Source organism: Centropristis striata, chromosome 22, assembly GCF_030273125.1.
Source record: "Centropristis striata isolate RG_2023a ecotype Rhode Island chromosome 22, C.striata_1.0, whole genome shotgun sequence".
In the NCBI taxonomy this organism is placed as follows: Eukaryota; Metazoa; Chordata; class Actinopteri; order Perciformes; family Serranidae; genus Centropristis; species Centropristis striata.
Genome location: NC_081538.1, coordinates 5991036 through 6001073, shown reverse-complemented (window position 1 = coordinate 6001073; position 10038 = coordinate 5991036).

Here is a 10038-nt window from a genome sequence, read left to right as displayed (position 1 = left end):
TGGAATAATTGAATAAATCCACATTTCAGATGTTTTCATGCGTTCTTAACCCCTTTAGTGTTCTGCTTATCTGTTCGTTGGTGAGAGCACAGTGGATTCTGGTAAATTGAATCACTATATGTTATTGAAGAATGCATTGAACTGAACCTGATTGAGCCATCTCTACCATTTGGTTGAGGTATGCCATGCTAAAAACATCCTCTAGATGTCACTGTGTCTTTAAATAATGTGCCTTTTTAGTTCTCCTGACAGGAAGTCACAAGCAACATGAGTGATCTGTGTGTTGGAAGATTCAAAGGTAGGTGTATTTTTTGACATATTATACTTACTACTCTAAAGACATGCCCTACCAAACTGTTCATTGTCCTCTATGGTAAAGACAATGAAGCTAAGCCAATGTAATTAAAATGTACTATTTGTCACAAAATATACAACAACAACTAACTTCTGATTATTATTATTATTTTAATATGACACATTTAATGTTTCCATTATCAACTTGTTTTCCTTTCCTTTTTTGTATTTATTCCTTCAGGATTTGTTATTATTTTATTGTTATTGATCTTTGGTCCACACATTTGTAATGTTATTGATTTCTTAATATTATAAAGCGATTTAAGCTGCGTTTTATTTTATGAAAGGTGCTCTATAAATAAACTTTATTTGGCCTATTATTATGAAAAAATAATTGATTTAATACATTTATTCATTTAATTCACAATTAATTAATTGAATTACAAATGTCCTCATGCTCCACCAAACGATTGACAGTTTTATGAAAAAACAAACTCATAAACATTCCCTGCTGTTAATATCATACATTTAATGTTACCCATTGTATGGTGAAAGAAAACATGAAATTAAATGAAATATACATACGAGTATGATTTTTCTCAATTTCTAATGTTATCTGTAATGGTAAATATCTAGCTTGAATATGTTGAAATATTACTAGTACTGGTTATACTCAACTAATATTACCTAATTGACATATGTTGGTATACAACATATAACATGCAAAACAACCATACATGTTTATGATTTAGGAAATCACAATTTGCTTTTCATATCCAGCAGGGGGCAGTGTTGTAGCATCAATACAACTGCTCACCTCAATGAAGAGATGAGAAAAGATTCAGTTTTGGTCTGTAAAATTGTCCCCAAGTGGTACTTTGTTCCTACATAACATTTATTTTTCCCATTCATAAACTCTCGATCCCACATGTTTCAGAGTGGTTTAGCCCTCAGATTAAATCCCTAAGCTGTTCTATTTGAGGAACTCAACTCTGCTCTTTCCTCTTTTTCGCTCATAATCTCTAATTCACCCACTTTGTGAACTATTTCAGTGACAAAGTCCTCGATTTTCAGGCCTTGGTTTTGGCGCAAGGAGAGAAAAAAAAAAAAGCTCTGAAGAAGCTAAATCCTTTTAACAAAAGCCTACTTGTCTCTCCACAGCTTATGTTGCTCTGAGAATTTCTTATTTCACAAGAAGAACCCTGTTCTTTTGTAATGGAATTAATTAGGTGACCAGACTTAAATACAAAAGCATCATGGGATTATTCGATAAAAATCAACACAAACACGTGGATTACTGAACAGGCTGATGGAGCACAAACCCAGGGCCCCTCTGGCCTTCACCTGTATAATGTCACTTAAAGAGACATTTACTAATCAGATAGAGACGCAAAATGACCAAGAGGAGACATAATACAATTACAAAGAGACATAAAAAAAAATAATAGAAAACTCAAAGCACTTTGAGTTGCATTTATATGTAGGAAAAGCGCTATATAAATAACGTTTGATTGATTGATTGATTGATTGATTGATTGAATACAACAGCTGCAAAGAGACACAGAACAACTACATGCAGACTCAAAATGAATACAAAGATACACAGGACAACTTCAAAAAGGGGAAAACATCCACAGACAACAATAACTACAAAACCACCAACAACAATGACAAAGTAACACAAAAAATAAAGACAGTAAAACAGCTACAAAGGGACTCACAATGGCTATGAAAAGAAGAAGAAAACTACAAGACAACTACAAAGATACGTGACTACAAAGACAGAACAACCACAAACAAACACATTACAACTACAAAGAGGCACAACACAACCAAAATGATACACAAAATGATGAAAGTGACACAAAACAACTACAAAGAGATGCCTCATGACTACAAAGAGACACAAAACAACCACAAAGTGACACAAACCAACTAAAAAGACAGTAAAAACAGCTGCAAATAGACTCACAGTGACTATGAAAAGTAGCAAAACACTACAGAGACACAACACAAACACAAAGAGACACAAAACAATGATAAAAATGACACAAAACAGCTACAAAGAGATGTCACATGACTTTAAAAAGACACAAAACAACCACAAGGACAGTAAAAACAGCTGCTAAGACTCACAATGAATAAAAAGTAATAAAAAACAACCACAAAGAGACATCAAACAACCATAAAGAGACTCAAGACAACTACAAAGACACATTACAACCACAAAGTGATACAAAACAGCCACAAAGTGATACAAAACAAATGCAAGGGCAGTAAAAAAAAGAGTTGAGACTCACAGTGACTATGAAAAGTAACAAAACAGCTACAACGAGATGTCACATAACCTTAAAGAGACTCAAAACAACCACAAGGAGACACAAAAAACCCACTAAGGACACAAAAACTACAAAGAGAAATCACACAATTACAAAAAGACCAAAATAATTGCAAAGTGACACAAAACAACAACACAATTTGACTAAGTAATTATGAAGTCTGTGTGTCTTGCTCCTCTGCAGGAAAGATTTTGCATGTCTGTGCCCAGGGGTCCATTGTCTCATAATCCGCCCATGCACACAATTTTCCCTCAAAAGTGCCAAAGATAAGATGCTTGTTTCCGTCGTTATCACTCTGTGTGTGAGGGATTAACTGTGAACCCTGCAGACCAACACAGAAATAATATATGTCACCAAACACCAAAAATACACCAAAATAGCCGACAGTAACAGGTGTCCGGACACATGAGATTGGGTTTGTTTACTGGAGTAGAGTGGAGTGAAGTGGACCATGCCGAGGCTGTCACATAACCACTGAACATGTTTAGAGTTCACGAAGAGAAAGAAAGGATTCTTTCAGAGGAGCAGCAGCAGTGGAAAACAGGCTAAAAGGGAAGCAACTTTTTTTTCTTAACACTGACGCCATTGTCACAGGGGTGTCAGCACTCAAATTGTTTTCCACTGACATAATCACTCAAGAGCATTTGGGGTAGCAAATGAAGTGATATGTTGTTGCAGAACTCAGAGCATTTTCATGGTTTCCTGCAACTATGTGTGCTTTTAGCTCTCTGATCTGTTGAGAATGTGTGGAATGAAGTACCACCCTGTAATGTCACAGAGTCAGACACAGTATGATGCGTGTTTTCAGCCAGGACCAGACGCTTTTAAGTACAGAGCTCACTTCAAAAAGTAGACAAAGCTGTGCAATGAACTATGGGATAAAAAGTAAGAAGCTGCAGCTAATTGCGTACTGAAGTTAATTGAAATTGAAATGTATTTTGATTTGATTTTGGATAAAACCCAAATTATTGCTCACAACAAAACAGTACAAAAATACAATAATAATAAATAATAATAATAATTATAATATTTTTTTAAATATAGACATTTTTTAAATTTATTCTCACTTACTATTTTCTGACAATCCTATTGAATCCTATGATTTGTCTCGTTATTGTATTTATTTAGTTTTCCTTTAGTCTAATTATCTCTTTCACCCCTTTTTGTGAGGTTATACTGTCTTCATATTATTGTTTGTTTGTTTTTTTGTTCTATTTTTATGACCAAAAGATTTTCATTGTTTTTATGGTTACAGAACAAAGTGACTGGCAGAAAATAGTACATTGACAAGCAAATTCCACAACAGTAAAACAAAATCAAAAAGGAGCAAAAACCAAGACCAAAACCAAAACAAGAGCATAGTTCTCATGCCTATACTATGTGAACAATTTTTGCATTGTGGGTGAAAGAGTAAGAATTTGCAGTTGATTGTGTCCTGAAATGAGAATAAAGTTACATTTTTATTTTTTTTCTATTTTTTATTTGTTCTTACTCACAACAACACGGTACATTAGAAAATAATAAAAACATATATAAATACAAAAAAAATAATTTTATTTTCTTTTACAATGAGAAACAATGTATTTATTGATTCCTCTCTGCTGTATAAATCAGTACATACAGGTTTAAAAAAACAGACTTTGGTTAAAATCTTGATGAATTTGAGTTTTTTTTGGAGGACCTTGTTAACGAGCTCAGCTGTGGGCCTGCCTGCTGCTCGTTAGGAGTCACGGCCTTCAGCTGAGCTGAGTTTTTAAAAAGCCTCAGTCTGCTGCAGCACATGGTCACTTGTTCTGTGACTGAGAGGATGCATCTTCTGGGTTTTCTTTTCCTCTCCTGGCTCTGAAATGTATATTGATAGCTTTGGAGTCAACCCAGAGCAAGCGTCTCTTTCCCTTTTGGCACAACACCTTTCTTTTTAAAGAACCCACGTCCCCCTGAAGCCCAGTTATTTTGTTTCCTTTGTCATTGTCAGAGTTTGAGTTAATCCCTGTCTTGGGGAGCAGCAGAGCACTTGGTCAAAGCACAACTAATTAAAAACACTTTGCCAGATGACGAGCATCCTGATATTCACTCATCAGCTGGCAGAGACAAAGCAATCATTGAGTCCAGGGGGCAGAGCGCTGAGATCTTATGAAAGTGGGACAAAGGTTCAACAATCAGTGACACCCTCCCTGAGATGAAGCAGAACTTTCCAAAGCTGTGCAGTCACACTCAAATAATACTACCTGAACTGAAGCTAGACATTAAAAGACTTAATTTAAGAGCAGAAAACCTGAATGAAAGAGAGTTTCACCTGTGTTAAGACAAACTGCCTAACCTTTAAAGTGATGTATTTCACCCTGAAAAAGTGGCATATATCAGTGAAGAACAGACATTCCTAACCTTGGGGTCAGGTTGCAAAAAAAATCTGAGGGGTTGCAAGAAAAGTGAAGCTGAAAAATACTTATTCAACCCAAAGATCTTATTTTTTATACTTGATTTTGAGTCTTGAGTGTCTGAATTGGACAAAAAAGGTGGCAGCACCAGTTGCATGTGATCATTGCATGTGTCTTTGATATATTTATATTTATTTATAGATGTATCTAGAAGTTGTGACCCCCTGACTATTCAATGATTTGATCCAAGCAGCCTGATTGGCCGCCAATATCGGTCGAAACAGCAGTAAAGCAATACGTGGTTATGAAATATAGGATCATTCCATTCAGGCTTCATGGGGGTGCTAAATGTCTAATTTGGCATAAAATTACTTGTTTTCTCCCAGTAAATCATGATATATAGAACCCTATTTTTGTTTGGTAACTTTTGATGAATTTAGAAGAAATCTACAGATGCAAAAAAAAACATCTAAATGTGCATTTGAATGATTTATTTCCACTAGTCTGTAAGAAGACATGTTGAAGTGAAATAGGCAAAAATCTTAAATTTGACAACTATATGAAAAAGGGTGAAAAGAAGACTTTCGGTAATCTTTGAGTCTTTGGGTAGAACACAGTTTAATTTGATGTACCAGGTCCTTGTCGCCCTTAGTTTCAGGTGTCTCATGTGACTTCAGAGTTATTCAAATGTCAAGTACTCTACAAGTAAAACCTGTAAGGACATAAAGTAGAGGGGAGAACATCACTTCACTACTTGGAAAGCCAGGAGGGAGCCAAGGACTGCATGTACTTGAGAGGAATTCCAGCAATGAAACCTGATAGATGCAGTCAGCCAGGTAGAAAGACACCATATGCAGTTAAATTCTCAGATCTCGAGGTACGCATCGGTGCCAACGAGGAACCGGCTGACTGTGCCAAACACAGCAGACAGGTCAAGGAGGACGAGAGCCGAGAAAAGTCAGGCAGCATGAGAAGTGTGGAGTCCGGAGAGATGCTTGACTCGTGATTGATTGGGGTCACGCAGGTTGTGTTGTGACGGGTGCAGAGAAGGCATTTGAAGAGATTGAGAAAAGGATCAAAGAGTGATTGTGGTCTGTAGGACAACAAGAAAGGTCAAGAGCACGCTTCTTGACTCGACTCTTGGCAAACAGCACACAGCCGTATGGATGTAAGAAAAGGCAGAAGGTCAATGGCAGAGGTCTGATCGGGGGACATGATGTAGCGGCCACTAGAGATTTGGGTTCTGCTGGACACAGATTACAATTATTTATCAGGGTGTTAAAGAAAAACAAGGTTAATTAAATTGTCTCAAAATAAAAATAGCAGTAAATAATTTTGGATATCTTAAGAGTCTTTTTTTACTTCATCTTATATTCACAAAGGTCCAGGACTGTGTTACGCCAGCTATTCCTACGTCCATCAAAGCTTGTGTGTAGACCACCTAGTAACTTAATAAACCTAGTTGTACTATTCAAACTAGTACATCTTAGCTATCGAAAAAAATCATGCACAAATCAGTTGTTTGGACGGTGGGTCTTCTTTTCAGCAGAATTGTTGAAACTTGTGGATTTTAAGACTGTCCTCCCCTTAAAAAGCAGCCCCATACCTCAGCTATACTACATTTGCCAAGGGGTTACTTTTGTGAAAAAAAGGAGGTCAGGGGCCAAGCAGCCTATCACAATCCATATTTACAGTTATTTAAGGAAGTCAGGCGATGTGGTATAAAGAGCGACAAAGTCAATGAAGTGAAGGTGACGGAGTTGACAAATGGGTCAAACAAACACAGGACTTGAACCCACGAGACAGTTTGTGTTCCATGTGACAACAAACATCAGTACTGAGTTATTTTAAGTTGCTAGCTTCAGTTGTGATTAAACCTAGTGTGGGTTATTAGTTAATAACTTTAGTTCTATGAAACAAAGCGTCACATTTCTTATCAATGGAAACCGGCTTCATCAGATTGTTTATATAAATGTATGTGTTTGGAAGAATGTGATTTAAAGATTTGTGTTTATTGTAACTTTATTAAAGTAAAGAATTAAAGACTCCTCTATGAATCTTTTCCCTGGCTGGATCATTTTCACCTAACCCTAACCCAACCAGTGTTGTCCCGAGGCTCTCATCCTCATACCCCATGCATGCAATTTAGGTTAACTAACATACACAAGAAACATACACATTTTCCCCCAAACCATAATCTTTTCCCAAACTAAGCATTTCACAACATTAACCACATGTTTAAAATTTCCATAGTTCAATGTGGATCACATTAGAGGGAAGGAACAAACAATCTGTATGGTAGTTTGGCTTGGAAACAAATTCTTTGTACCTGTATTCCTTCTTTCTAATCTATGCATTCATGAAATGTGTGTTCAGTATAGCTTTAAAGTTTTATAGTGGAAAATATGTCATTTAAAATCTTCCCCGTTTGTATAATTAAAAAGTGTTTGGTCAGATGTGTCCTTTATTGGACTTCCATTTTTTACTCTTCTTTCCACATAGCAGGCTAATGTTAATTTTGTCTGTAAATTAAGTTAGCGATGCAACAGTTGGCTACACCTGGCAGTTACTGAGTTTAATAAAACTAATCTTTATGGAAGAATGACATTGTGTGGTACAACCTGGTTTAATTCAGAAACACATAAATCTCCACTTTAAACACTTTACTGCTCTAAATTTGAACTCAGGAGGAGCTGGTGCTACTGCTCACCCACACAGGTGTTTCCACTTGTCCTGGCTGATTACACCTCTGCTGCTCAGGTTCAGCCTAATGAAGCAAAGTGACAACACCTGTCAGAGGACCTCAGTGACTTTTGTTCATGTTACATTCAAATAATGCTTTTTCTTGAACCTTTCTAGGCAAATTTCTAACTAAAATGCATATAAAAAGTGTAAATCCCCATGTTTTAACTCTCTGTAATGAATAAAAAACATTTTCTTTGCTTTCAAAATCCTGACCTTTAAGGTACAGAATGAGAAGCCTGACTATAGCATGCATTAAGTTTGAAAATGCAGCTTTAAATCCTGAAAGCATCTGTCAAACGCTGACACCACCGCCTGTGAGAAAACATCAATCACACGTGGCTTGATTGTCACAACAGCTGAAGCATATGTTGAGGATTAATTGCAGAGTTTAATCCTAAACTGATATAAAGATGCACAACACTGGAAAGAATGAGTGCTATTAAAATGAAAACTGGCTTCAAGCAGAACCATATTGTAGTTTTTATCAAATTTATGACTCATGTAAAGACATTTGCAGACAAAATGAGTTCCGAGAGACGGCTTAATTGAGCGTCTAAGAACAGATTAAATAGTGGCAGGAACTGTGGTGTGCAAATGTTGTTAAAATGGAAAATGCTACTTTTTCAGTTTGAACAGTCGTGCGTCATATCTGCACTGAAATTTACTGTATGCTGAAAAGCTGAAGGTCACGTGTGATTCTGCCTGATCAGCACAACAGGCGGCTGTCATGATTAATGCTGTGAAACATGAAGACACGAGTGTGTTGGCTGGAATTTAAATAAGAAGAAACTCACAGTCTCACACCTTTTTTTTTTCAGAATTTGGAAATGAAACGGGCTGTGGCTCTAATAAGACAAATGAAATTATCACAGCAGTGCCTTTAAAGTGTATTGGTGCACAGAGTCTGGGCTGCATAATGAAGACTGTTTCCACTGCACCCTAAAATGCAACAGGATGTGAAATATGTCTGGAGTTTGTTTATTGTTTATTGGATCCCTATTAGTTGTCACCATGGTGACAATTATTCTTCCTGGGGTCCCTAAAAAGCAAGACAAATAACAGTAACATTCACATGCATCATGCATACACAGTACACGTATATACATACATAGTACAAGCACCTACACATACATACTCACACATATACACTGTCTGTGTACAAGTTTAACCAAAAAAGTACAAAATAAGGCACTCTGCAGCTTTACAGATATCAGTCAACTGAATTTAACCTAATTTCTTTACTCAAAACAGCTTTTTTCAATTCCCTTCTGAATCCTGATTTCTTACACTTAAGGATGAAGCAGAACAGAAGTCCATTCCAGTATACATTAGCTCTGTACAATACAGTTCTTTTCAGTGCATTTGTCCTAGGTCTAAGTAGTCTGAAACGACAGCTTAAGGCCTGTCTGGGATCATAATCACGTGTGATCTTAGGTACTAATAGAGAAAACAGGCTGCTGGGTTTACACAAAGTACAAATATTATTCAAATGCCAAATAAGACTGCAAGCCAATCTCTCCTCTTTTGAGCATTTTTGTTCACAGTTAGTAAAAAAGTGATGAATGCATGTTGATGTAATTGAGCCATCCCTATTAATACTTACTCTCGTGGGTAAGTTAATATCTTGAGATAAATTGCATATATTAGCTGCATCACACAAAGCCCTTTTCAATGAGCAATGATCCAGTCGCCTCGCAGTAGGAATATAAACATTTTACCAAACATTCAGTGTCCATCTAATCCAAGCATTTTGTGCAGCTTTGCATGGCTAAAACCCACAGAAGTGTCTTTAAATTCTAGTGGAGATCCCAAAGTTTCCAAAGATGCCAATTAGGCCGTATCTTTAGCAATGTGTGTGTGTGGAATTATACTTCCAGCTGCAAGCATTCGATTTTTCACACTGTCATATGGTTTTGTGTCGGCCTTTCCTAAACCTTAAGGAGATAAACAAGATTAAAAAAGTGGAAACTTTGCAGAGCCTGCAGAGTAGAACACTCGGAGTGCATACTTGAATATGATTTTTGACTTGGAGATTGGAAAGATGTTAGCTCTGTCCCCACTGTTGCTATTTTTAGATCTGAAATCTGTGTACAGCCACTTTAAGATGCATACCTGGAAGCAGGATTTTGTGACATCACAACTACTTTGAAGCCAATCACAGTTCAATGTGCAACTTCCACAAGTCTGATGTGGTATATATGGTATATATGCAGTATATGCTCTGTTCCAGGTACTACTTTTTAATTTTAGTACTGCAGCTGCTAATACAAAGTACATGCAGT